This window comes from Xenopus laevis, chromosome 7L (assembly GCF_017654675.1).
Source record: "Xenopus laevis strain J_2021 chromosome 7L, Xenopus_laevis_v10.1, whole genome shotgun sequence".
Lineage (NCBI taxonomy): Eukaryota > Metazoa > Chordata > Amphibia > Anura > Pipidae > Xenopus > Xenopus laevis.
In genome coordinates this window covers 54,807,881-54,833,776 of record NC_054383.1, presented here as the reverse complement: position 1 = coordinate 54,833,776, position 25,896 = coordinate 54,807,881, and the positions used below count along the sequence as shown (strand labels likewise).

The 25,896-nt window shown below is 42.4% G+C and overlaps 1 long non-coding RNA gene across 2 annotated transcripts in view; it reads left to right on the top strand.

Annotated features, from left to right (window-relative positions):
• The window catches only part of LOC121395435, a 79,626-nt gene that overhangs the window by 3,378 nt on the left and 50,352 nt on the right, over positions 1 to 25,896 (top strand). Inside the window, exon 1 of one of the 2 annotated variants that reach the window (XR_005962484.1) lies at positions 949 to 1,163. The exons of the other annotated variant lie outside the window; for it this stretch is intronic. This is a non-coding gene — a long non-coding RNA (uncharacterized LOC121395435). Of the gene's footprint in view, positions 1 to 948; positions 1,164 to 25,896 lie in introns of those variants that run through there. 2 annotated transcript variants of the gene reach the window in all.

Here is a 25,896-nt window from a genome sequence, read left to right as displayed (position 1 = left end):
GCGCGGGCGTCCCCGCCACACCCCTAGACCACCAGGATGAGTTTCTTTTATTACACCTCCTTTTAAACAGATCTAGTGGTACTAAATAAGCTACTTCAAAAAAATAGTATTTTTTACCTTGTTGTGAAACTCAAGCTTCTGGCTTTTTATTAGCTGTGGTTAGCATACCCTGCCCTTTTAACAGCCACATATAAAATACCTTTGAAGTAATGTTATCTTAGATTACACAAAGTCACTTACTAAAAGCTCACTCAAATGTATCACTTTTTTAAGAATTCAAATCTCTGCTAGGATAATTAACCCCCATTAGCTGTAAGATATTTAAGAGCTATTTTACAATACAATACATCTTAAAAGTCCCTTTAGAGTAAAATTAGAGGGGAGAAAACTGTTGTGTGGCCTGGTGATGATGTTATCAATACCAATGCTGCCCCTGTGCCACTATATTCCATAGGAAAGAGGCACATGCACAGCCAAGGAGTGAATGGGGTACTGTCTGTATACTAACTTATTTCAACAGCTTTTTATTCAGTGGTGTAATGAAGAAGGACATATCTCTGCAACTTCAAGCACTGTGTGATAAATCTGTAAGACAACGCCTTTACTTTATGCTAAAAAAGTAAATTATATATTCATATAATCTACAGACCAGCCAATTCCCTATGGGCCAGACTGTAAATTATATCCTTATAAATGGCGCGTTCTGGCGTCAGAACGCGCCGTTTATATTCTTAAAGAGACAGCAATTGCAGCTGCTGCTCTGTCCTCTACCGTTGCTTCACATCAGTTTAGCTTTCAATCACCACATAATCATTTTCTTACTTCCCACACACGAAACACGCTCCGCCTGTTCCAGTCCCTCCCACATATTTGCTTATCTTTCGCTCGCGTCTCACATCTCGTGCAGCTGCCTCCCTGTCACAGGATTCTTCTCTGCTCGCTCCCCCTCCCATCCACCATTGCACTTGCAAGTCTCGCTCCCTCCTCCCATCCACCATCTCAAATCTCGCTCATTCCTCTCAGCCACCATCTCAAATCTCGCTCCCCCCTCCCATCCACCAGCTCAAGTTTCACACTCCCCTCCTTCCCTTGCCTCCGCTTGTTCATCTCAGATGAATGACGTTACATAGAGCAGGCTCCTGAAGAACGCAAAAGTAATAAAGGTACTGGTATAAAGGGCTGCAGGGGAAAAAAATCAACAAGGAGTGACAACAGTAAAGAAAAAAGTATTGCATTTTGTAAAAAGCAAAGACAGGAATTAAAAAGTAAACTCATAAACTGTAGATTATAATCAATAATGTACCCCCTACTTAAAATTTATAAAGATATTATTAGCACCTCGGAGTTATGTGACCTGTATAAAAGCACTCGGCCTTCGGCCTCGTGCTTTTTAGAGATGTCGCGAACTGTTCGCCGGCGAACTTGTTCGCGCGAACATCGGGTGTTCGCGCTCGCCGGAAGTTCGCGAACGTCGCGCGACGTTCGCCATTTTGGGTTCGCCATTGTTGGCGCTTTTTTTTGCCCTCTCACCCCAGACCAGCAGGTACATGGCAGCCAATCAGGAAGCTCTCCCCTGGACCACTCCCCTTCCCTATAAAAACCGAAGCCCTGCAGCGTTTTTTCACTCTGCCTGTGTGTGCTGAAGAGATAGTGTAGGGAGAGAGCTGCTGCCTGTTAGTGATTTCAGGGACAGTTGAAAGTTTGCTGGCTAGTAATCGTTTTGATACTGCTCTGTTATTGGAGGGACAGAAGTCTGCAGGGGTTTGAGGGACATTTAAGCTTAGGTAGCTTTGCTGGCTAGTAATCTACCTTCTACTGCAGTGCTCTGTATGTAGCTGCAGTGGGCAGCTGTCCTGCTTCTGATCTCATCTGCTGACTGCTGCAATAGCAATAGTCCTTGTAAGGACTGCTTTTATTTATTTTTTTGTTGTTTTACTACTACTACTACTACTACTACTACTACTACTACTATAAGAGCCCAGTGCTATTAGTCTAGCAGTGTTGGGGAGTGGGACTGGTGTGCTAATCTGCTGCTCCTAGTAGTTCAGCAGCACCAACTTTAATTTTTTTTTTTAATATTCATTCTTTTTTATTTAACTTTTTTTTATTTTACTATCGCTGTAGTAGTGTATAAGTTGACCTTTTAGGCATTATTTGCCCTGTAGGCATTTTTGCCCAGTGTGTTATTCAACCAACTGCTATCTAGCTGTGTGCCCGTGTTCACATTCTGTCTAAATATCCATAATATTACCGTCTCCAGAAAAAACACCGGAGTGACTTTTTTCAAGCAGCCATAATAAATTTTACGTAATCCGTATCCATCGCTGTAGTAGTGTATAAGTTGACCTTTTAGGCATTATTTGCCCTGTAGGCATTTTTTGCCCAGTGTGTTATTCAACCAACTGCTATCTAGCTGTGTGCCCGTGTTCACATTCTGTCTAAATATCCATAATATTACCGTCTCCAGAAAAAACACCGGAGTGACTTTTTTCAAGCAGCCATAATAAATTTTACGTAATCCGTATCCATCGCTGTAGTAGTGTATAAGTTGACCTTTTAGGCATTATTTGCCCTGTAGGCATTTTTTGCCCAGTGTGTTATTCAACCAACTGTTATCTAGCTGTGTGACCGTGTTCACATTCTGTCTAAATATCCATAATATTACCGTCTCCAGAAAAAACACCGGAGTGACTTTTTTCAAGCAGCCATAATAAATTTTACGTAATCCGTATCCATCGCTGTAGTAGTGTATAAGTTGACCTTTTAGGCATTATTTGCCCTGTAGGCATTTTTTGCCCAGTGTGTTATTCAACCAACTGTTATCTAGCTGTGTGACCGTGTTCACATTCTGTCTAAATATCCATAATATTACCGTCTCCAGAAAAAACACCGGAGTGACTTTTTTTCAAGCAGCATTCTTATATTTTACGTAATCCGTATCCACCGCTGTGTATACGTTGACCTTGTAGGCATTATTTGCCCTGTAGGCATTTTTTGCCCAGTGTGTTATTCAACCAACTGCTATCTAGCTGTGTGCCCGTGTTCACATTCTGTCTAAATATCCATAATATTACCGTCTCCAGAAAAAACACCGGAGTGACTTTTTTTCAAGCAGCATTCTTATATTTTACGTAATCCGTATCCACCGCTGTGTATACGTTGACCTTGTAGGCATTATTTGCCCTGTAGGCATTTTTTGCCCAGTGTGTTATTCAACCAACTGCTATCTAGCTGTGTGCCCGTGTTCACATTCTGTCTAAATATCCATAATATTACCGTCTCCAGAAAAAACACCGGAGTGACTTTTTTTCAAGCAGCATTCTTATATTTTACGTAATCCGTATCCACCGCTGTGTATACGTTGACCTTGTAGGCATTATTTGCCCTGTAGGCATTTTTTGCCCAGTGTGTTATTCAACCAACTGCTATCTAGCTGTGTGCCCGTGTTCACATTCTGTCTAAATATCCATAATATTACCGTCTCCAGAAAAAACACCGGAGTGACTTTTTTTCAAGCAGCATTCTTATATTTTACGTAATCCGTATCCACCGCTGTGTATACGTTGACCTTGTAGGCATTATTTGCCCTGTAGGCATTTTTTGCCCAGTGTGTTATTCAACCAACTGCTATCTAGCTGTGTGCCCGTGTTCACATTCTGTCTAAATATCCATAATATTACCGTCTCCAGAAAAAACACCGGAGTGACTTTTTTTCAAGCAGCATTCTTATATTTTACGTAATCCGTATCCACCGCTGTGTATACGTTGACCTTGTAGGCATTATTTGCACAGTGTTTTCTTCAAACCGCCATCTAGCTGTGTGAGCTTGTTCACATTTTGTCTAAATATTGATAATATTATCGTCTCTAGAAAAACCACTTGAGTTACTTTTTTTCAAGCAGCATTCATATATTTTACGTAATCCGTATCCACCGCTGTGTATACGTTGACCTTGTAGGCATTATTTGCACACTGTTTTCTTCAAACTGCCATCTAGCTGTGTGTATTATCGTTTCCAGAAAAACCAACTGAGTTTTTGTTGTTGTTGTTTTTTTAAAAATAATGCCAGGCAAAGGCAGGCCGCCACGCAGAGGCCGTGCTAGGGGCCGTGCTGCTATGCAATCCTGTGGCCCTAGCAAATTGCCCAGTTTTAAAAAGCCAATGACCCTGAACTCCCAAAATGCTGAAGAGGTAGTTGACTGGCTTACACAGCACACCCCATCCTCTACCGTTTCTAACTTTACCACAACATCCTCCTCATCCTCCACTGCTATGGCCACCCCACGTAACACTTCCTCCACCACCGGTGCCCCTTCTTCACTGGGGTCAGAGGAGTTATTTTCCCATGAGTTTCTTGAACTGAGTAATGCGCAACCATTATTGCCAGAAGAAGATGAAGGAGATGAGGACCTTACACCAGATTTAATTCTGGCAGAGAACACGATAGAGATGGACATAATGAGTGATGAGGAGGAGGTCCCCGCTGCTGCTTCCTTCTGTGATGTGTCAGAAGAAATTGATGCATCTGAGGAGAATGATGATGAGGAGATTGATGTTTTGTGGGTGCCTAGTAGAAGAGAGCAAGAGGAGGGTAGTTCAGATGGAGAGACGGAGAGTCAGAGAGGCAGTAGGAGAATAAGACCTAGAAGAAGCAGGGAGGACAGCCCGCAGGGATCAGTAGGGCAACAACATGTATCGGCACCTGTGTTCAGCCGGCCAACGCACCCGCCATTGCCGCCAATACCGCCAACTCCGCCAACTTCTACTGTTACCGCCAGATCGCACACTTCCAAAAAGTCAGCAGTGTGGGATTTTTTTAATGTGTGTGCCTCTGACAAAAGCATTGTAATTTGCAATGAGTGCAGTCAGAAACTGAGCCTTGGTAAGCCCAACAGCCACATAGGTACAACTTCTATGCGAAGGCACATGAGCGGCAAGCACAAAGCACTTTGGGAGCAACACCTCAAAGGCAACAGGCAAACTAAAAGCCACACTCCTTCTGGTCCAGCATCTTACTGCTCTACCTCTGCTCTCCTTGACCCGTCTGAACCACCCTCCACTCCGCCTTCCACCTTGACCACCTGTTCCCATTCCCAGTCATCTGCCACCAGCCAAGTTTCTGTGAAGGCCATGTTTGAGCGTAAGAAGCCAATGTCTGACTGTCACCCCCTTGCGCGGCGTCTGACAGCTGGCTTGTCTGCACTCTTAGCCCGCCAGCTTTTACCATACCAGCTGGTGGACTCTGAGGCCTTCCGCAAATTTGTAGCAATTGGGACACCGCAGTGGAAGGTACCCAGCCGCAATTTTTTTCTAAAAAGGGAATACCACACCTGTACCAACATGTGCAGAGCCAAGTTACCGCATCTCTGTCACTTAGTGTTGGGCCAAAGGTCCATATGACTACTGACGCATGGTCCTCCAAGCATGGTCAGGGCAGGTATGTCACCTACACTGCCCACTGGGTGAACTTGGTAATGGCTGGGAAGCAGGGAATGGGTAGCTCAACAACAACAGTGGAGTTGGTGTCACCGCCACGGATTGCACGCGGTTCTGCCACCACCTCTACTCCTCCATCGCTCTCTACCTCGTCTTCTTCTTCTTCTTCTTACTCTGCTGCTGGGTCCTCCTTCTCCTCCTCCACACCTGTGCACCCCCAGCTCCCCCTAGGCTATTCGACGTGCCAGGTACGCCGTTGTCACGCTGTCTTGGGGATGACGTGCCTGGAAAGCAAAAACCATACCGGATCTGTACTCCTGTCATCTCTGCAGTCACAGGCCGATCGGTGGCTGACCCCACACCAACTGCAGATCGGAAAAGTGGTGTGTGACAATGGAAGCAATCTGTTGGCAGCGTTGAGACTAGGCAATTTAACACATGTGCCCTGCATGGCACATGTGTTAAATTTAATAGTCCAACGTTTTGTCTCCAAGTACCCAGGATTCCAGGACGTTCTCACCCAGTCCAGAAAGGTGTCGGCCCATTTCAGGCGTTCCTACACAGCCATGGCACGCCTTGCTGACATTCAGCAGCGCTACAACATGCCAGTCAGGCGTTTGATTTCTGACAGCCAGACTCGCTGGAATTCAACGCTCCTTATGTTGGAACGTCTGCTGCAACAACAAAGGGCCGTCAACGAGTACCTTTTTGAACTGGGTGGTAGGACTGGATCTGCACAGCTGGGGATTTTTTTCCCCCGTTACTGGGTGCTTATGCGCGATGCCTGCAGGCTCATGCGACCTTTTGAAGAGGTGACAAATATGGTCAGTCGCACCGAAGGCACCATCAGCGACCTAATACCCTTCGCTTTATTCCTGGAGCGTGCCGTGCGACGAGTGACAGATGAGGCTGTAGACCAGCGTGACGAGGAGCTGGAAGCGCACGATTTCTGGTCGGAATCACCAGAACGAACCCAGGCACCTGCTGCAACGCAGGGAGAGGTGCCAGAAGTGGAGTCAGAGGAGGAAGGTGGCTTTGTGGAGGAGGAGGAGGAGGACCAACAGGAGCAGGCTTCCCAGGGGGCTAGTGGTGACCTTTTGGGGACCCCTGGTCTTGTACGTGGCTGGGGGGAGGAGACCGTGGATGATGCAGTCCTTGATAATGAGGAAGCGGAGATGGATAGCTCTGCATCCAACCTTGTGAGAATGGGGTCTTTCATGCTGTCATGCCTGTTGAAGGACCCCCGTATCAAGAGGCTTAAGGAGAAGGACCTGTACTGGGTCGCAACGCTACTAGACCCTCGGTACAAGCATAAAGTGTCAGAAATGTTACCAACATACCACAAGTCCGAAAAGATGCGGCATTTACAAACCAGCCTGCAAAACATGTTGTACAATGCTTTTAAGGGTGATGTCACTTCAGGAACTCATCAACATTCCAGGGGGCAGAGGTGCCAGTAATCCTGCCACGAGCACACCTGCAAGGACAAAGCCCTTTGGCCAGTCTGTAACGTCAGACATGCAAATGTTTTTCTGTCCAAGGCAGCGCCACAACCCTTCTGGATCCACCCTCAAAGAACGCCTCGACCGGCAGGTAGCGGACTACCTGGCATTAACTGCAGATATCGACACTCTGAGGAGCGATGAACCCCTGGACTACTGGGTGCGCAGGCTTGATCTGTGGCCAGAGCTGTCACAATTTGCCATGAACCTCTTGTCTTGCCCAGCCTCAAGTGTGCTCTCAGAAAGGACCTTCAGTGCAGCAGGAGGGATTGTAACTGAGAAGAGAACTCGCCTAGGTCACAAAAGTGTCGATTACCTGACCTTTATTAAAATGAATGAGGGGTGGATCTCGGAGGGTTACTGCACGCCGGAAGACTTGTTCTGACTTCTATGCAGCTGTCCTTCTCTTCAAGCCTCATGACTCCACACACAGCTGTCCTTTAGCGTCCTCCTCCCTCCGCCACCGTTACAAACTAGGGTGCAAACCCTACTGGTTTAATTTTTTCTGGCCTCTGTGCTTCAGTGGCTGCAACCAAAAAAAACTGGGCAAACAATGTCTACAAGGTCAACGTATGGCGAAAAATGACTATTTTCAGCATTTATATGGCATATTTTTTCTGGCAACTGTGCTTCAGTGGCTGCGTCCAAAAAAATGCATATTTTCTGCATTTATATGGCATAATTTTTCTGGCCTCTGTGCTTCAGTGGCTGCAACCAAAAAAATGCATATTTTCTGCATTTATATGGCATAATTTTTCTGGCCTCTGTGCTTCAGTGGCTGCAACCAAAAAAATTTATATTTTCTGCATTTATATGGCATAATTTTTCTGTCAACTGTGCTTCAGTGGCTGCGACCAAAAAAATGCATATTTTCTGCATTTATATGACATAATTTTTCTGTCAACTGTGCTTCAGTGGCTGCAACCAAAAAAATTTATATTTTCTGCATTTATATGGCATATTTTTTCTGGCAACTGTGCTTCAGTGGCTGCAACCAAAAAAATTTATATTTTCTGCATTTATATGGCATAATTTTTCTGTCAACTGTGCTTCAGTGGCTGCGACCAAAAAAATGCATATTTTCTGCATTTATATGACATAATTTTCTGGCCTCTGTGCTTCAGTGGCTGCAACCAAAAAAATTTATATTTTCTGCATTTATATGGCATAATTTTTCTGTCAACTGTGCTTCAGTGGCTGCGACCAAAAAATGCATATTTTCTGCATTTATATGGCATATTTTTTATGGCCTCTGTGCTTCAGTGTCTGCGACAAAAAAAATGTATATTGTTAGCATTTATATGGCATATTTTTCCTGGCCTCTGTGCTGCAGTGGCTGCGACAAAAAAAAAATAATATTGTTTGCATTTATATGGCATATTTTTTCTGGCCTCTGTGCTGCAGTGGCTGCGACAAAAAAAATTAATATTGTTTGCATTTATATGGCATATTTTTTCTGGCCTCTGTGCTGCAGTGGCTGCCACAAAAAAAAATTAATATTTTCAGCATTTATATGGCATATTGTTTCTGGACTTCTGGTTCAGTGGCTGCGACAAAAAAAACATAATTTTTCAGGAAAGTACACATGCCTAATTTTTCAGGGTTCTGCAACAGTGGCAAAATCGCATCTTTTATGGTCACCGCAGGTGATCAATAAAGTAGACCAAAACTGGGCCCACACTGCAGAATCTGTGTTTTTTGGTTCACTTCACTGTACATTGAATTACCTCTGCCTGACCGTGCACGTGCGCACAAGCACGGTGACTGCTAAACACACCACTACAGAAATATTGCCACCAACAGGACGAACATCCTGGAGGTGACAAGCAACTAGTAATTAAAAACTATTATTTGCTCACTTGACGGTATCATTCATTAAAGCTCTTTGCGTCTTTTTGCGTTGCAGTAAGCACCGCGTTTCGTCTTTGCGTGTGAACAGGCTGTAACTTTTACACGACTTGATTGGCATGTAGACGCCGGACGTTTTAAAGCATTTTATTACACAGGTTTAGAAATGTAGTGTGATTTCTGCCCTTTACAGCACAAAACGCAGCGCTGTGTCAACAATGGATTTTTTAGAAACATTTTTGCCCATGATCCCCCTCTGGCATGCCACTGTCCAGGTCGTTGCACCCTTTAAACAACTTTAAAATCATTTTTCTGGCCAGAAATGTCTTTTCTAGATGTTAAAGTTCGCCTTCCCATTGAAGTCTATGGGGTTCGCGAACCGTTCGCGAACCGCTCGCATTTTTGCGCAAGTTCGCGAATATGTTCGCGAACTTTTTTTCCGACGTTCGCTACATCCCTAGTGCTTTTATATGGTCACATAACGCCTCGGTGACTGATAATATCTTTATAAATTACAGTAGGGGGTACATTATTCACTATATATTTAAAATAAATAGATATTTATATGTGAGAAAATATACAGTATTCTTTATTCTTATGAGAGGGGTGAGAGAGAATCTGTAACATCCACAGGGAGCAGGCCTGGGTCGCCCATGCCCACCGTTTTTGCACTATGGATACCTGCATAATCCTACTGGAACAAGTTGTTTTCATTGGAACCTAAATATATTATGTATGGAGGTAGATAAGTAAAGTCAGTAAAACTTGAGCTGATATTTGGTTCCTTAAGATATTAATCATGATTAAAATGATGTGAGCCCCTTAAAAGCAGTTATGGCTCTCTAGAGCAACTGTTTCAAGAACTATGGTACCCTGTGTTTGACTATCCTTCAGTTACATAGATGTTATGGATTTCTGAGAATGTATTTTTGTAGACAAAATGTACTTGCAATAAACAACGCCCAATAGTAAGGGGGATTAGATATAAGAGGTGTATTATGCAGAACTGACCATGCTTACTTTTCCTTTTCTAGTATGATAGTGAAGAACCAGAAGCTAAAATTTATTAGGGAAACATATGTATCTACTCTGTGCTACCTAGTGCTTACCGAATATTTTTCTATGTTTCTCATATCAAAAGGTGTAATGTTTTTTTATTGCTCCAGAAATGCACACGGAAGTACCCTCGTTGCCTTCATCCATCCCTTCTATTATTTGTATCAATCTAAAACAGAAATGTGAGTGTATTTGTTTATTGCTGCAGTCAGTGCATTTATGAAAGTCCAGTGCTCAGTGCAGCTATTTTGCAACAAAACCTTATTTATTATGATGCAAATGCTTTCCGAATTCAGTTTGTTCAATGTGTTTTGATGTATTTCTTTGTCATACGCTTGGTAATTAAGTATTTTGTTTCTCTCTATATTTTTTCTGGTTCTACCTTTAGTGTGGATTGCTTTCTTAGGTGCTGTGATTTATTGTGACTGTGTTTGATGTTTTCTTCTCCTTTACCCTTCTTTTCCAAAACTTTCTTTCTGTCCCACTTAAATATGTGGTTCTCCTACCACTATTTTATTCCTCCTTTATTCCAGATTATTTTATCCTCCCTCCCATTTCCAGTTCTTCTGCTGCTTCTCTCAACCACAATTAAATTTTTCCCTTCTGTAATACTTTCCTTCTGCCTAGCCTCCTGCTTCCCTCCCTTGACCAACCTTCTCTCTCTCTCACCAAAACACCTTTACAATGCCAGCAACCCCAGAGACATTGCTGTATATACATTCCATTCCAGCTAGTGTTTGTGTTGTTATAGTTATATATCTGCATATGTCTCTGCATTATTATTCTTTGTACTGATTGCATTTCCTTTAGTTTGTATTACAGTTTCACCTCTCCACTCAGCTCTTTATCTATTCCACTTGCATATCCAGTAAAATCTACAGACTCCAAGCTCGGTCTCTTTATTGGATTGTGGGGAGGTTTAGCTGCATGTCGAACTACACACTGCCCCAGGGTAATACGTAGAGAGGACAGAACACACATCTTCTAGCTTCCTTTAGGGTAAAGAATCCTTTCCTAAGAGGAAGAGATGAGACCTGTTATTTGCAGTGTAAATACAGCTTTCTATTTACAGCATCTCCTTACTGCAGGTTTTATAGGACTGGATGAAAGCAATGGCTACTGATTATGGACTAAATTCTTCCCCCTCTCTCTGATTTCTGCAGTAGTGTGTTAAAGTCCCAACACGGATAGATAGATAGATAGATAGATAGATAGATAGATAGACAGGCCTGGATTTGTGGAGAGGCCACCAAGGCCCGAGCCTAGGGCGGCATGCTGCCCAACCACACTCACATTGGTTCAGAAACACTGGGGATGCACAGGAGATACACAGATTAAGAATTTGAAGTAAAAAGTGGAGCTCACCCTCCCGTAATGTGGTGTCTCTCTGTCTGTCTCTGCTCTCGCGGGAATCCGGCAACCTTAATCTGGAACTAGTAGTTCAACTAATGAGTTTCATGCCTTCGGAAGTGCCAGTATTGTAGGGACAAAATGCGTTAGTTCAACTACTCACCCACTGCCACTGTCACCCAGTGTGTTCAAATAAAAGCCATTTAGATAAAACAGTAGTTACTCCGTGGATGTCTTGGTGAGCGCCGAATTGTGGGTTATTCTGAATGTGCATGCGCAGGAGATACAATAGTTTTTTTTAAATTTCCCATGTGCCAATCCCCATTGCTCTGGTCCCGATGATGAAAATTTGAGAGAATAAAAGGGAGGGGGTGATGTACGACATTGGGACTAGGGGTGCCCACTATGTAGATCCAACCCTGTTGCTAGATAGATAATCTTCACTGAATTAACTAGGCATAATGTGTGGTGTGATCATATGTCTGGTATGATTTACTATATTTAATTTATGCTTTAAACAGGCAAACTATTTAATGTTAAACCATTAGTTATAAGCAACACAAAAATCAATTTTGTGATGGATATACAACAAGCAAAAACAAGCCCAAATATATAAATTGTAATATTCTTTGCTGTACCACTTATCACAGTCCACCCTAGACTTCTGGGGAGTGATATGAGTTTTTCCAGAATGGTTGATTGCCAGCTAACATACACAGCTGTAACTGCTTTATATTGGAGACCTGGTTATCTTTATTTTAAGACTTTGGTAGTATGGTAGTAGACCATACTTCCACATAATAAGTGGATTCTGTCACACTATGTATTTAAAGGGCCGGATTAGAAATTCGGACCACCCTAGGCTAACCATCCGCTGTGCCCCACTAACTGACGTCCCAGTGCTTGTTTGTATGTGCTATGTGTGCATGGGAGATATAAATGTAGGAGGATAAATATTCTGTTCACCTTTGTTTGGCCAGTCTCCAGGCTGGGGTTGCGCAGATCTTGATTTTTTACTATCCAGGCCAATATATTTCCTTGGTAGTCGAGTAGCTAGATGTGGGTATTAGGGTTTCCTAGTGTATAAAAAGGGAAGTCACCAGGTGCATTTCCTCTTTCTTTGGGCCCCACTTGCTGGAGGGGCTGGTTGGCACCCAAGAGAAAGAGTCCAGTGTAGCATGTTCTCTACCCAAGTTGGGTAAAAACAAGGAGGGTACTATGTACAGAGAGTACCATATCTGCAAAATACTGTAAAGTAACAATTTCTCCACATTTAGTCCTTAGTGCTCTGAAACTCTCAATCCAATGCAGAGGTGGCTGGTGGTCATTATGCTTTTAAAATGGTGCCAGCCTAGACTTCCCCCAATATATTATATTACTGCATGTGCATAAACATTCCTTTCTGACTCCAAAGCAGCATTCAGACCAGTGCCTATATCATCTGTCACTTTAAGTATCAATACCAGTAACTTTGCATTTTCTCACTTCCTTAAAGGGCAAGTCAATCTCAAAATAAAAACTACATGTATTATATATGTTCAATGCTTTTAATGTTACAGTATTTGTAAAAACAATTGCTATCCTGGTTTGTTACAAAATAGTTCCCCAACAAAGACAGGTCTGTTAATCAGCTGGCTTGTCTTTCCATGAGTGAGCCACGAGGGCAGAAAATAGAAAGGGACAGACAAACACTGCTTTCAATAGCAACACATATACAAATAACCAACAAAAAAAGTGACTCAGATAAGGCTTGATAAGATTATATCTGGCTACTAGCACTGGGGTGTCCACTAAATTAGCAAATACAAAAACAAAAACCACAAGGGACTTTAACTCCACAATGCAAGTGTCAGAAACGATCTAAAGATAATACAAATAGAAACACATTAGAATAAAATAAAAAGCAATTTTTATTCACCACCATGCCATAATAATCACATAGAATTAAAACCAATTAAAAACTAAGCAGCGCTGCATATGAAGCTGAAGGGATCCCTTCTCATAACCCCAAAGGCTGATTGTATTAATCAGATATGGGAAGAGTTAGCATGCTATTGGGTAAAAAACCTTGGTAATCCGTTAGTATAGGAGGATAAAGAAGCTTTGGAACAATAGATACAAAATTGTAATTATAGATTCCTTGGGTTGGTTGTATTCAATTGGGTGAATCCATATTGATCCTGATAGAGAAAAATTCCAAAATTTAGAAACAAAACAGCATGTGTTAATTCCCCAATATCATATAATATGGGAATAAAGGGATTGCAAAATGCCCGCGGGCCGATAATTGGTGCAAAATTAGCTTCAATATTGAGGGTTATTGCTTTCTTTCGTGCTGGAGTCTGTATAGTGCTAAGATTGTGCTGGCTGCACCTGCGATGCACAATAATGACTAATCAGTCCAAATGGTCGCCATTAGCGATATAACTATCGCAACACATACTTCCAATTACTTATAGCCGGTTCACGAATGATGTGTCTTCAAAGCCGCTAGCTGTAGCGGACATATGACAGTCAAATGAAATAAAGTTTATACCGACCGTATATTGGGTAGCACTCGCAGGTGAAAAAGTGAATGGAATTAGCCACATGGCATTTCTGCCACAGTCCTCCACTAGCACGCTAGAATGCCGTCCAGAAGAGCCCCCATACAGCGGATGCTGCACTGCACCTCAACAGCTGTTTCACCACAACCCGTGGCTTTGTCAAGAGGCCGAAAAACCGGAAATGCTGGGAATTTAAAGATAGCATCACGTGACTCTCCTGCCTGGCTGCGCAATAGTAACTTGTATCCAATGAAATTGTATCCTTAACCCTTTAACTGCCAAGAACGTAGCTCCTACGTTCTTTGAAAAAAGGCTTTAAGTGCCAAGAACGTAGGAGCTACGTTCTTTACTAAAACAGCTCTCTCTCTGCACACACTGCAAAATCAGCGTGCAGAGAGGAGCAGCTAGCAGCAGAACCCTCTAGGCAACGAGCTTACCTGAAAAAGATCGGCGATCCTCCACTCCAGGGTCGCAGGGAGACGCAGCAACAGCAGCAACAGATTCAGCAGCTTCCATGTCGCAAGCAGCAGCACAGCACATGCTCCTGCTCCGCCCATGCACTTCCTGGTGCAGTGACTCAGCGTGTCTCAACTGAAAAGCACTGAAAAGGACTCCTCTTCATCTAGATTTGGTAAGTGCCCCTTTTTTTACTTATTTACAGGTATTTACAGGTATTTACAGGCATTTACAGGCATTTACATATACACAGTACACATACTAGTAAAAGTTTTTTTGTTTTTTTTTGATTTTCTGATTTTTTTGATTTTTCAAACTTTTGCACATATTTACATACTCAAATACATATATGCAAATATTTATACACTTTTTAGAGCTGTACATCCATGCATACACAAACACACACTTATAGGGGGTTTTTTTTTCCCTAAAAACTTTAGATTTCACAGCATGACTACTGGATCAAGCATTCTGACCTCTAACCACGCTGTCGGATCAGTTATTTTGTTATTTCGTTGATTTTCCTAATTGTATTTGCTTTTTTGTGATTTTTATTGCAGTTTTATGCTTGCATTGTTTTTCCTTATGTAATTTTTTAGCCTCATTTACACTTTGATAATTTGGGATAGAAACATATTTTTAGCATCTCTGTGTTCGTCAGAATGTGTACTTTCCAAAAATATATGGTTTTGGGGGGTCTTTGTACTGTTAGGGGGTCTTACGGCACATTATATGCAGTCAGAGTGCTATGTTCACAGAAGGCGAATTGACAGCTGAGAAAATTCTTATGCACTGTTTTTATTTGGGGTCCGTACGTGCCCACCTGCTTTGGTATATTTATGCATATTGGGCATCAAACTGTTCAGTAGACCCTTGGTGTCAATATTTAGGGTGTTTTCTAATTGTATGTAAGAAATTGGGTGAGATAAATGCGACCAACTGCAATATTTTTAGGCGATTTTCAGAAATATCATAAAAACCACTGCCTTTAGCGTTGCTTTGCAGTATGTACATTTGGAGCAGAAAGACAGTTTTAGCAAATTTTTATTCAGCACAAGGCGTACTTTCCAAAAATATATGGTTTTGGGGGGTCTTTGTACTGTTAGGGGGTATTATGGCACATTATATGCAGTCAGAGTGCTATGTTCACAGGAGGCGAATTGACGGCCGAGAAAATTCTTATGCACTGTTTTTATTTGGGGTCCGCACGTGCCCACCTGCTTTGGTTTATCTATGCATATTGGGCATCAAACTGTTCAGTAGACCCTTGGCGTCAATATTTAGGGTGTTTTCTAATTGTATGTAAGAAATTGAGTGAGATGAATGCGACCAACTGCAATATTTTTAGGCGATTTTCAGAAATATCATAAAAACCACTGCCTTTAGCGTTGCTTTGCAGTATGTACATTTGGAGCAGAAAGATAATTTTAGCAAATTTTTATTCGGTACAAGGTGTACTTTCCAAAAATATATGGTTTTGGGGGGTCTTTGTACGGTTAGGGGGTCTTACGGCACATTATATGCAGTCAGAGTGCTATGTTCACATGAGTCGAATTGACAGCCGAGAAAATTCTTATGCACTGTTTTTATTTGGGTTCCGCACGTGCCCACCTGCTTTGGTTTGTCTATGCATATTGGGCATCAAACTGTTCAGTAGACCCTTAGTGTCAATATTTATGGTGTTTTCTAATTGTATGTAAGAAATTGGGTGAGATAAATGCGACCAACTGCAATATTTTTAGGTGATTTTCAGAAATGTCATAAAAACCGCTGCCTTTAGCATAGTATTGCAGTATGTAAGTTTGGAGTAGAAAGACAATTATAGCAAATTTTTATTTAGCAGAATGTGTACTTTCCAAAAATATATGGTTTTGGGGGGTCTTCGTACTGTTAGGGGGTCTTACGGCACATTACATGGAGTCAGAGTGCTATCTTCACAGAAGGCGAATTGACAGCCGAGAAAATTCTTAAGCACTATTTTCATTTGGGGTCCGCACGTGCCCACCTGCTTTGGTTTATCTATGCATATTGGGCATCAAACTGTTCAGTAGACCCTTAGCGTCAATATTTATGGTGTTTTCTAATTGTATATAAGAAATTGGGTGAGATAAATGCGACCAACTGCAATATTTTTAGGCGATTTTCAGAAATATCATAAAAACCGCTGCCTTTGGCGTTGCTTTGCAGTATGTACGTTTGGAGTAGAAAGACAGTTGTAGCAAATTTTTAATCAGCACAAGGTGTACTTTCCAAAAATATATGGTTTTGGGGGGTCTTTGTACGGTTAGGGGGTCTTACGGCACATTATATGCAGTCAGAGTGCTATGTTCACAGGAGTTGAATTGACAGTCGAGAAAATTCTTATGCACTGTTTTTATTTGGGGTCCGCACATGCCCCCCTGCTTTGGTTTATCTATGCATATTGGGCATCAAACTGTTCAGTAGACCCTTAGTGTCAATATTTATAGTGTTTTCTAATTGTATGTAAGAAATTGGGTGAGATAAATGCGACCAACTGCAATATTTTTAGGAGATTTTCAGAAATATCATAAAAACCACTGCCTTTAGCGTTGCTTTGCAGTATGTACGTTTGGAGTAGAAAGACAGTTTTAGCAAATTTTTATTCGGCAGAAGGTGTACTTTCCAAAAATATATGGTTTTCTGGGGTGAACCTAGTTTTTTGTACCTTTGCCTGTTGCAAAATGCTGTATATGTGCTGATTATGCAGTATCTGGAATTACAGAACTCGTATGGGGTGTCTTCTTTCTGGGGCCCCTATACGCCACATACTTAGGGATACCTATGCATATTGGGTATCAAACTGTTCAGCGTACCCCAGACTTTCATGTTTAGGGAGTTTTATATTGCTATATATTGATATGTAGGAGATACAATGCTTTAGAGTTGGAGTATTGAGGAGATTTTTGTATATGTCATAAAAATTGCGAAATGTAGGAAAGCTTTGCGGCTTGGTACTTTGGAGTAGAAAATCGTACATACCCATTTTAGATTCGTCAGAATGTATACTTTCCAAAAACATATGGTTTTCTGGGGTGAACATAAATTTTTGTACTTTTGCCCCTTGAAAAATGCTGTAAATGTGCTTATTTTGCAGTATCTGGAATTCCAGAACTAATAACTCGTATGGGGTGTCTTCGTTCTGGGGCCCCCTATACGCCACATACTTAGGTGCACCTATGCATATTGGGCATCAAATTGTTCAGCGGACCCTGGGCTTTCATATTTAGGGTATTTTATCTTGGTATATAATGATATGTGGGAGATACGATGCTTCAGAGTTGCAATATTGAGGTGATTTTCTGTAATGTCATAAAAATTGCCAAATGTAGGAAGGCTTTACGGCTTGGTACTTTGGAGTAGAAAGACGTGCATACCCATATTAGATTCGTCGGAATGTGTACTTTCCAAAAACATATGGTTTTCTAGGGTGAACATACATTTTTGTACTTTTGCCCCTTGAAAAATGCTGTAAATATTCAGATTTTGCAGTATTTGGAATTCCAGAACTGATAACTCGTATGGGGTGTCTTCGTTCTGGGGCCCCTATACGCCACATACTTAGGTGCACCTATGCATATTGGGCATCAAACTGTTCAGCGGACCCTGGGCTTTCATGTTTAGGGAGTTTTATCTTGGTATATAATGATATGTGGGAGATACAATGCTTCAGAGTTGCAATATTGATGTGATTTTCTGCAATGTCATAAAAATTTCAAAATGTAGGAAAGCTTTGTGGATTGGTACTTTGGAGTAGAAAGACGTGCATACCCATATTAGATTCGTCAGAATGTGTACTTTCCAAAAACATATGGTTTTCTGGGGTGAACATACATTTTTGTACTTTTGCCCCTTGAAAAATGCTGTAAATGTGGTGATTTTGCAGTATTTGGAATTCCAGAACTGATAACTCGTATGGGGTGTCTTCGTTCTGGGGCCCCTATACTCCACATATTTAGGTGCACCTATGCATATTGGGCATCAAACTGTTCAGCGGACCCCGGGCTTTCATATTTAGGGTATTTTATCTTGGTATATAATGATATGTGTGAGATACGATGCTTCAGATTTGCAATATCGAGTTGATTTTCGGTAATGTCATAAAAACTGCGAAATGTAGGAAAGCTTTACGGCTTGGTACTTTGGAGTAGAAAGATGTGCATACCCATATTAGATTTGTCGGAATGTGTACTTTCCAAAGGTATATGGTTTTCTGGGGTGAACATACATTTTTGTACTTTTGCCCCTTGAAAAATGCTGTAAATGTGCGGATTTTGCAGTATTTGGAATTCCAGAACTGATAACTCATATGGGGTGTCTTCATTCTGGGGCCCCTATATGCCACATACTTAGGTGCACCTATGCATATTGGGCATCAAACTGTTCAGCGGACCCTGGGCTTTCATATTTGGGGTGTTTTATCTTGGTATATAATGATATGTGGGAGATACAATGCTGTAGACTGGACACTTTGAGGTAATTTTTCAAAAATGTAACACATTTTTATAAAAACTGCTAACTTTAGGAAAGAATTGCAACTTGGTAGTTTGGAGTACAAATATATATTTACCCATTTTGAACTCGTTAGAATCTGTTCTTTCCAATAAGGGGTAGTTTTTTAGGGTAAACCTACTGTTAGTGGAATGTTTGGCCTTGAAATCAGATGTATGCTGTTTTGTGGAGCGGTGCTTTGGAAATTTGGTAGTTTACTGCTTCGGAGTTTTCAACTATCGAAGTGAGAAATCTCCATAAAATTATATATATTTGGTATTGGTTCGTTCGGAAGACACAGAACTTTCCAAATCTGCCATGTTCTCATGCATAAAATAAATTATGCTTCTGATATATGCGTTTGTATCATGTGAAACTGTTTTTTTTTGTTTTTTTTATACACTTAGAAGCCCATATCTTTTTACAGGACTGGAATGACAACTAAATTCTAGCATATTTTGAAAGCTTAGGTTGTCCTGAAAAAAACAATATCTTGTTTTCATGCACTTTATGTTCTCTCCTTAAAAAAGACAGGTTCTCCATTGTAGGCAAACGTCATTAGTAGAAGATATAATCCAAAATTTGGAGAATCTGGAAAAGGAGGGCATACACTCCAAGGCATATATTGGAATATAAATACTATATAGTCACCAATTGGGAAGTCGTTACATGAACTGTGACATGTTATGGCATGGTGGTAATATATTTCAAAAACTAATATTTTCACCTATGAGTGAAATTGTTATTTCCAATTATACCTCAATGGAGATTCATAAATCATGACCATATAAGGTCATAATTAAAGTACACTGAAGAAAATATATAAACAAAATTAAACAAAATACAAAACTGAACAAAAACAATAGAATGAAATAAGTAGAAAAAATTTAAATAAATGGTACTAAGCCCAAAACAAATGAAAAATTAGCAACAAACAAATTTAAGTGTTAATGAAGGCTTGGAAATTAAGATGGCCATTCAATCCAAAATTAGATTTATATGTATTTAATCTAAAGATCCATTTGGTCTCTAGTTGGAGTAATTTATTATCTAGATCCCCACCTCTTATGTCACCATGAAGGCAATCTATTCTAATGTGTATCTATTTGTATTATCTTTAGATCGTTTCTGACACTTGCATTGTGGACATATACAAATAACATACTGTAAAACCCATAGAAAATTTGTAATGAATGTATATTGCAATGTTGACATTCGCATTAAAAAGCATCCAACCCTTTCTTGAATCCAACAGTACAACTATTTGTAGAAGAGAACTACACTATTGCACAGTTCTCTCTGTAAACACCTTCAAGGGCATCTGTTGGGCGAAAATATTTTTCCCAACCAAAGGTGCAGGCTAATAGAGCCCACACTCTGGTTGGGCTAACAGCAGTTTTTTTCTAATTGCCATCCAATTGATGAGTTGATGAGTATGGGTAAAAAAATGTTTCGCCAACAGGGTTTCACTTTTAATTTTATCTGATTTTTTCTAAACTTTGGTACTCAAAGTTTCAACAGTTGTAGGGGGTGGACAGTAAGTGCGGATCGCGGATGTGCTGTTCCAGCTTTTATTTCTTTCATTTAATTGTAATTGGCTATAACTGCATTATCTTATTATTACTGTTATGTAATGCTGCCACCCTTTGGTCATTCTTATTATGTGTCTCTGATTGTATTATGTTAATTTCCATTGCTTTGCTCTCCTCCCTTTGTGACATCACATCCTGTCCCAGGGTCCTGTGTACTTCCTTTCTGCTACAGACATCATACCTGGTGAGAGCATTTCATTTTGACCTCTAATATTCTCCAGCGTTGCCCTAAATTCCTGCATATGTTTGCTCTAGGTAAATCAATAAATTACCAAAGCATCACCATTGTATTCTCCTCACTGGATTATCACATACAACTGGCACCCTATCTGGAAATATTTAGCGAGTTCAGCTATCTACCATTGATTGTACAGGGATTATCACTCACAACCAATCAGAGGTTTTCTCTAACGTACATCTGTGGCAGAATAGTCAAAATGAAGCTTAAATCGACAGTCTTTGCATGTCTATACGCAGTCTGCAAGCAAGTTTAGAGCTGTCCGCCATCTTATATGCACATGGCTTCATAAGCACAGTGAGCAAATAGGGATGTCGCGGACTGTTCGCCCGCGAACTAGTTCGCGCGAACATCGGGTGTTCGCGTCCGCCGAATCTTCGCGAACGTCGCGCGACGTTCGCCAATCTGGGTTCGCCTTAGCTGGCGCTTATTTTTGCCCTCTCACCCCAGACCAGCAGATACATGGCAGCCAATCAGGAAGCTCTCCCTTCTGGACCACCCCCACACCCCCTGGACCACTCCCCTTCCATATATAAACTGAAGCCCTGCAGCGTTTTTTCATTCTGCCTGTGTGTGCTTGGAAGAGCTAGTGTAGGGACAGAGCTATTAGTGATTTGAGGGACAGTTGATAGTAACTTTGCTGGCTAGTAATCTACTTGATACTGCTCTGTATTGTAGGGACAGAACTCTGCAGGGATTTGAGGGACATTTTAGGTTAGGTAGCTTTGCTGGCTAGTAATCTACCTTCTACTGCAGTGCTCTGTATGTAGCTGCTGTGGGCACTGCTGCTGATCTCTCATCTGCTGACTGCTGCCTGTAACCCAATAGTCTTTGTAAGGACTGCTTTTATTTTCTTTTTTGTTTTTTTACTTTGCTACTATAAGAGCCCAGTGCTATTAGTCTAGCTGTGTTGGGGAGTGGGACTGGTGTGCTGCTCCTAGTAGTTCAGCACCAACCAGAGTAATTTCTTTTTTTTAATATATATATATATTTTTTTATTTTACTTATCTCACTGTTCTTTAACGTGTCCAGTGCTGTTTGCTGTTCTTCATAGTAGTGCACCAATAGTAGTGCACTTGCAGGCATTATTTGCCCAGTGTGTTCTTCAAACAACTGCCAGCTAGCTGTGTGAGCTTGTTCACATTCTGTCTAAATATCAATAATAATACCGTCTCCAGAAACACCACCTGAGTGACGTTTTTCAAGCAGCAATAATATATTCCGTATCCACTGCTGTAGTGTATACGTTGACCTTGCAGGCATTGTTTCAATTTGTTTGCCCAGTGTGTTCTTCATTTTCAAACAACTGCCAGCTAGCTGTGTGAGCTTGTTCACATTCTGTCTAAATATCAATAATAATACCGTCTCCAGAAACACCACCTGAGTGACGTTTTTCAAGCAGCAATAATATATTCTGTATCCACTGCTGTAGTGTATACGTTGACCTTGCAGGCATTGTTTCAATTTGTTTGCCCAGTGTGTTCTTCATTTTCAAACAACTGCCACCTAGCTGTGTGAGCTTGTTCACATTCTGTCTATATATCAATAATAATACCGTCTCCAGAAACACCACCTGAGTGACGTTTTTCAAGCAGCAATAATATATTCCGTATCCACTGCTGTAGTGTATACGTTGACCTTGCAGGCATTGTTTCAATTTGTTTGCCCAGTGTGTTCTTCATTTTCAAACAACTGCCAGCTAGCTGTGTGAGCTTGTTCACATTCTGTCTAAATATCAATAATAATACCGTCTCCAGAAACACCACCTGAGTGACGTTTTTCAAGCAGCAATAATATATTCCGTATCCACTGCTGTAGTGTATACGTTGACCTTGCAGGCATTGTTTGCCCAGTGTGTTCTTCAAACAACTGCCAGCTAGCTGTGTGAGCTTGTTCACATTCTGTCTAAATATCAATAATAATACCATCTCCAGAAACACCACCTGAGTTACGTTTTTAAAGCAGCAATAATATATTCCGTATCCACTGCTGTAGTGTATACGTTGACCTTGCAGGCATTGTTTGCCCAGTGTGTTCTTCAAACAACTGCCACCTAGCTGTGTGAGCTTGTTCACATTCTGTCTAAATATCAATAATAATACCGTCTCCAGAAACACCACCTGAGTGACGTTTTTCAAGCAGCAATAATATATTCCGTATCCACTGCTGTAGTGTATACGTTGACCTTGCAGGCATTGTTTCAATTTGTTTGCCCAGTGTGTTCTTCATTTTCAAACAACTGCCAGCTAGCTGTGTGAGCTTGTTCACATTCTGTCTAAATATCAATAATAATACCGTCTCCAGAAACACCACCTGAGTGACGTTTTTCAAGCAGCAATAATATATTCCGTATCCACTGCTGTAGTGTATACGTTGACCTTGCAGGCATTGTTTGCCCAGTGTGTTCTTCAAACAACTGCCAGCTAGCTGTGTGAGCTTGTTCACATTCTGTCTAAATATCAATAATAATACCGTCTCCAGAAACACCACCTGAGTTACGTTTTTCAAGCAGCAATAATATATTCCGTATCCACTGCTGTAGTGTATACGTTGACCTTGCAGGCATTGTTTGCCCAGTGTGTTCTTCAAACAACTGCCACCTAGCTGTGTGAGCTTGTTCACATTCTGTCTAAATATCAATAATAATACCGTCTCCAGAAACACCACCTGAGTTGTTGTTGTTGTTGTTGTTTTAAAAAAATGCCAGGCAAAGGCAGGCCGCCACGCAGAGGCACTAGGGGCCGTGCTGCTATGCTATCCTGTGGCCCTAGGAAATTGCCCAGTTTTACAAAGGCAATTACCCTGAACTCCCAAAATGCTGAAGAGGTAGTTGACTGGCTTACACAGCACACCCCATCCTCTACCGTTTCTAACTTTGCCACAACATCCTCATCCTCCTCTGCTATGGGCACCCCACGTAACACTTCCTCCACCACCGGCGCCCCTTCTTCACTGGAGTCAGAGGAGTTATTTACACATGAGTTTTTTGAACTGAGTGATGTGCAACCATTATTGGCAGAAGAATATGAAGGAGATGAGGACGTTACACCAGATATAATTCTGGCAGACAACACAACAGAGATGGACATAATGAGTGATGAGGAGGTCCCCGCTGCTGCTTCCTTCTGTGAGCTGTTAGAAGAAATTGATGCATCTGAGGAGAATGATGATGAGGAGATTGATGTTTTGTGGGTGCCCAGTAGAAGAGAGCAAGAGGAGGATAGTTCAGATGGAGAGACGGAGAGTCAGAGAGGCAGGAGGAGAATAAGACTTAGAAGAAGCAGGGAGGACAGCTCGCAGGGAACAGTAGGGCAACAACATGTATCGCCACCTGTGGTCAGCCGGCCAACGCACCCACCATTGCCGCCAACTTCTACTGTTACCGCCAGATTGCCAGCTTCAAATAGGTCAGCAGTGTGAGATTTTTTTAATGTGTGTGCCTCTGACAAAAGCGTTGTAATTTGCAATGAGTGCAGTCAGAAACTGAGTCTTGGGAAGCCCAACACCCACATAGGTACAACTTCTATGCGAAGGCACATGAACGGCAAGCACAAAGCACTATGGGAGCAACACCTCAAAGGCAGCAGACAAACTAAAAGCCACCCTCCTTCTGGTCCAGCATCTTACTGCTCTACCTCTGCTGTCCTTGACCCGTCTGAACCACCCTCCACTCCGCCTTCCACCTTGACCACCAGTTCCCAGTCATCTGCCCCCAGCCAAGTTTCTGTGAGGGCCATGTTTGAGCGTAAGAAGCTAATGTCTGCGAGTCACCCCCTTGCCCGGCGTCTGACAGCTGGCTTGTCTGCACTCTTAGCCCGCCAGCTTTTACCATACCAGCTGGTGGACTCTGAGGCCTTCCGCAAATTTGTAGCAATTGGGACACCGCAGTGGAAGGTACACTGCCGCAATTTTTTTTCAAAGAAGGGAATACCACACCTGTACCACCATGTGCAGAGCCAAGTCACCGCATCTCTGTCACTTAGTGTTGGGGCAAAGGTCCATATGACTACTGACGCATGGTCCTCCAAGCATGGTCAGGGCAGGTATGTCACCTACACTGCCCACTGGGTGAATTTGGTTATGGCTGGGAAGCAGGGAATGCGTGGCTCAACAACAACAGTGGAGTTGGTGTCACCGCCACGGATTGCACGCGGTTCTGCCACCACCTCTACTCCTCCTTCGCTCTCTACCTCGTCTTCTTCCTCTGCTTCCTCCTCCTCTGCTGCTGGGTCCTCCTCCTCCACACCTGTGCACCCCCAGCTCCCCCTAGGCTATTCGACGTGCCAGGTACGCCGTTGTCATGCTGTCTTGGGGATGACGTGCCTGGAAAGCAGAAACCATACCGGATCTGTACTCCTGTCATCTCTGCAGTCACAGGCCGATCGGTGGCTGACCCCACACCAACTGAAGATCGGAAAAGTGGTGTGTGACAACGGAAGCAATCTGTTGGCAGCACTGAGACTGGGCAATTTAACACATGTGCCCTGCATGGCACATGTTCTGAATTTAATAGTCCAATGTTTTATCTCGAAGTACCCAGGATTCCAGGACATTCTCAGGCAGTCCAGGAAGGTGTCGGCCCATTTCAGACGTTCCTACACAGCCATGGCACGCCTTGCTGACATTCAGCAGCGGTACAACATGCCAGTCAGGCGTTTAATTTGCGACAGCCAGACTCGCTGGAATTCAACGCTCCTCATGTTTGAACGTCTGCTGCAACAACAAAGAGCCATCAATGAATACCTGTTTGAACTGGGTGGTAGGACTGGATCTGCAGAGCTGGGGATTTTTTTCCCCCGTTACTGGGTGCTTATGCGCGATGCCTGCAGGCTCATGCGCCCTTTTGAAGAGGTTACAAACATGGTCAGTCGCACCGAAGGCACCATCAGCGACCTAATACCCTTTGCTTTCTTCCTGGAGCATGCCGTGCAACGAGTGACAGATGAGGCTGTAGACCAGCGTGACGAGGAGCAGGAAGCGCACGATTTCTGGTCGGAATCACCAGAACGAGCCCAGGCACCTGCTGCAACGCAGGGAGAGGTGTCAGAAGTGGAGTCAGAGGAGGAAGGTAGCTTTGTGGAGGAGGAGGACCAACAGGAGCAGGCTTCCCAGGGGGCTTGTGGTGACCGTTTGGGGACCCCTGGTCTTGTACGTGGCTGGGGGGAGGAGACCGTGGATGATGTAGTCCTTGATAACGAGGAAGCGGAGATGGATACCTCTGCATCCAACCTTGTGAGAATGGGGTCTTTCATGCTGTCATGCCTGTTGAAGGACCCCCGTATCAAGAGGCTTAAGGAGAAGGACCTGTACTGGGTCGCAACGCTACTAGACCCTCAGTACAAGCATAAAGTGGCAGAAATGTT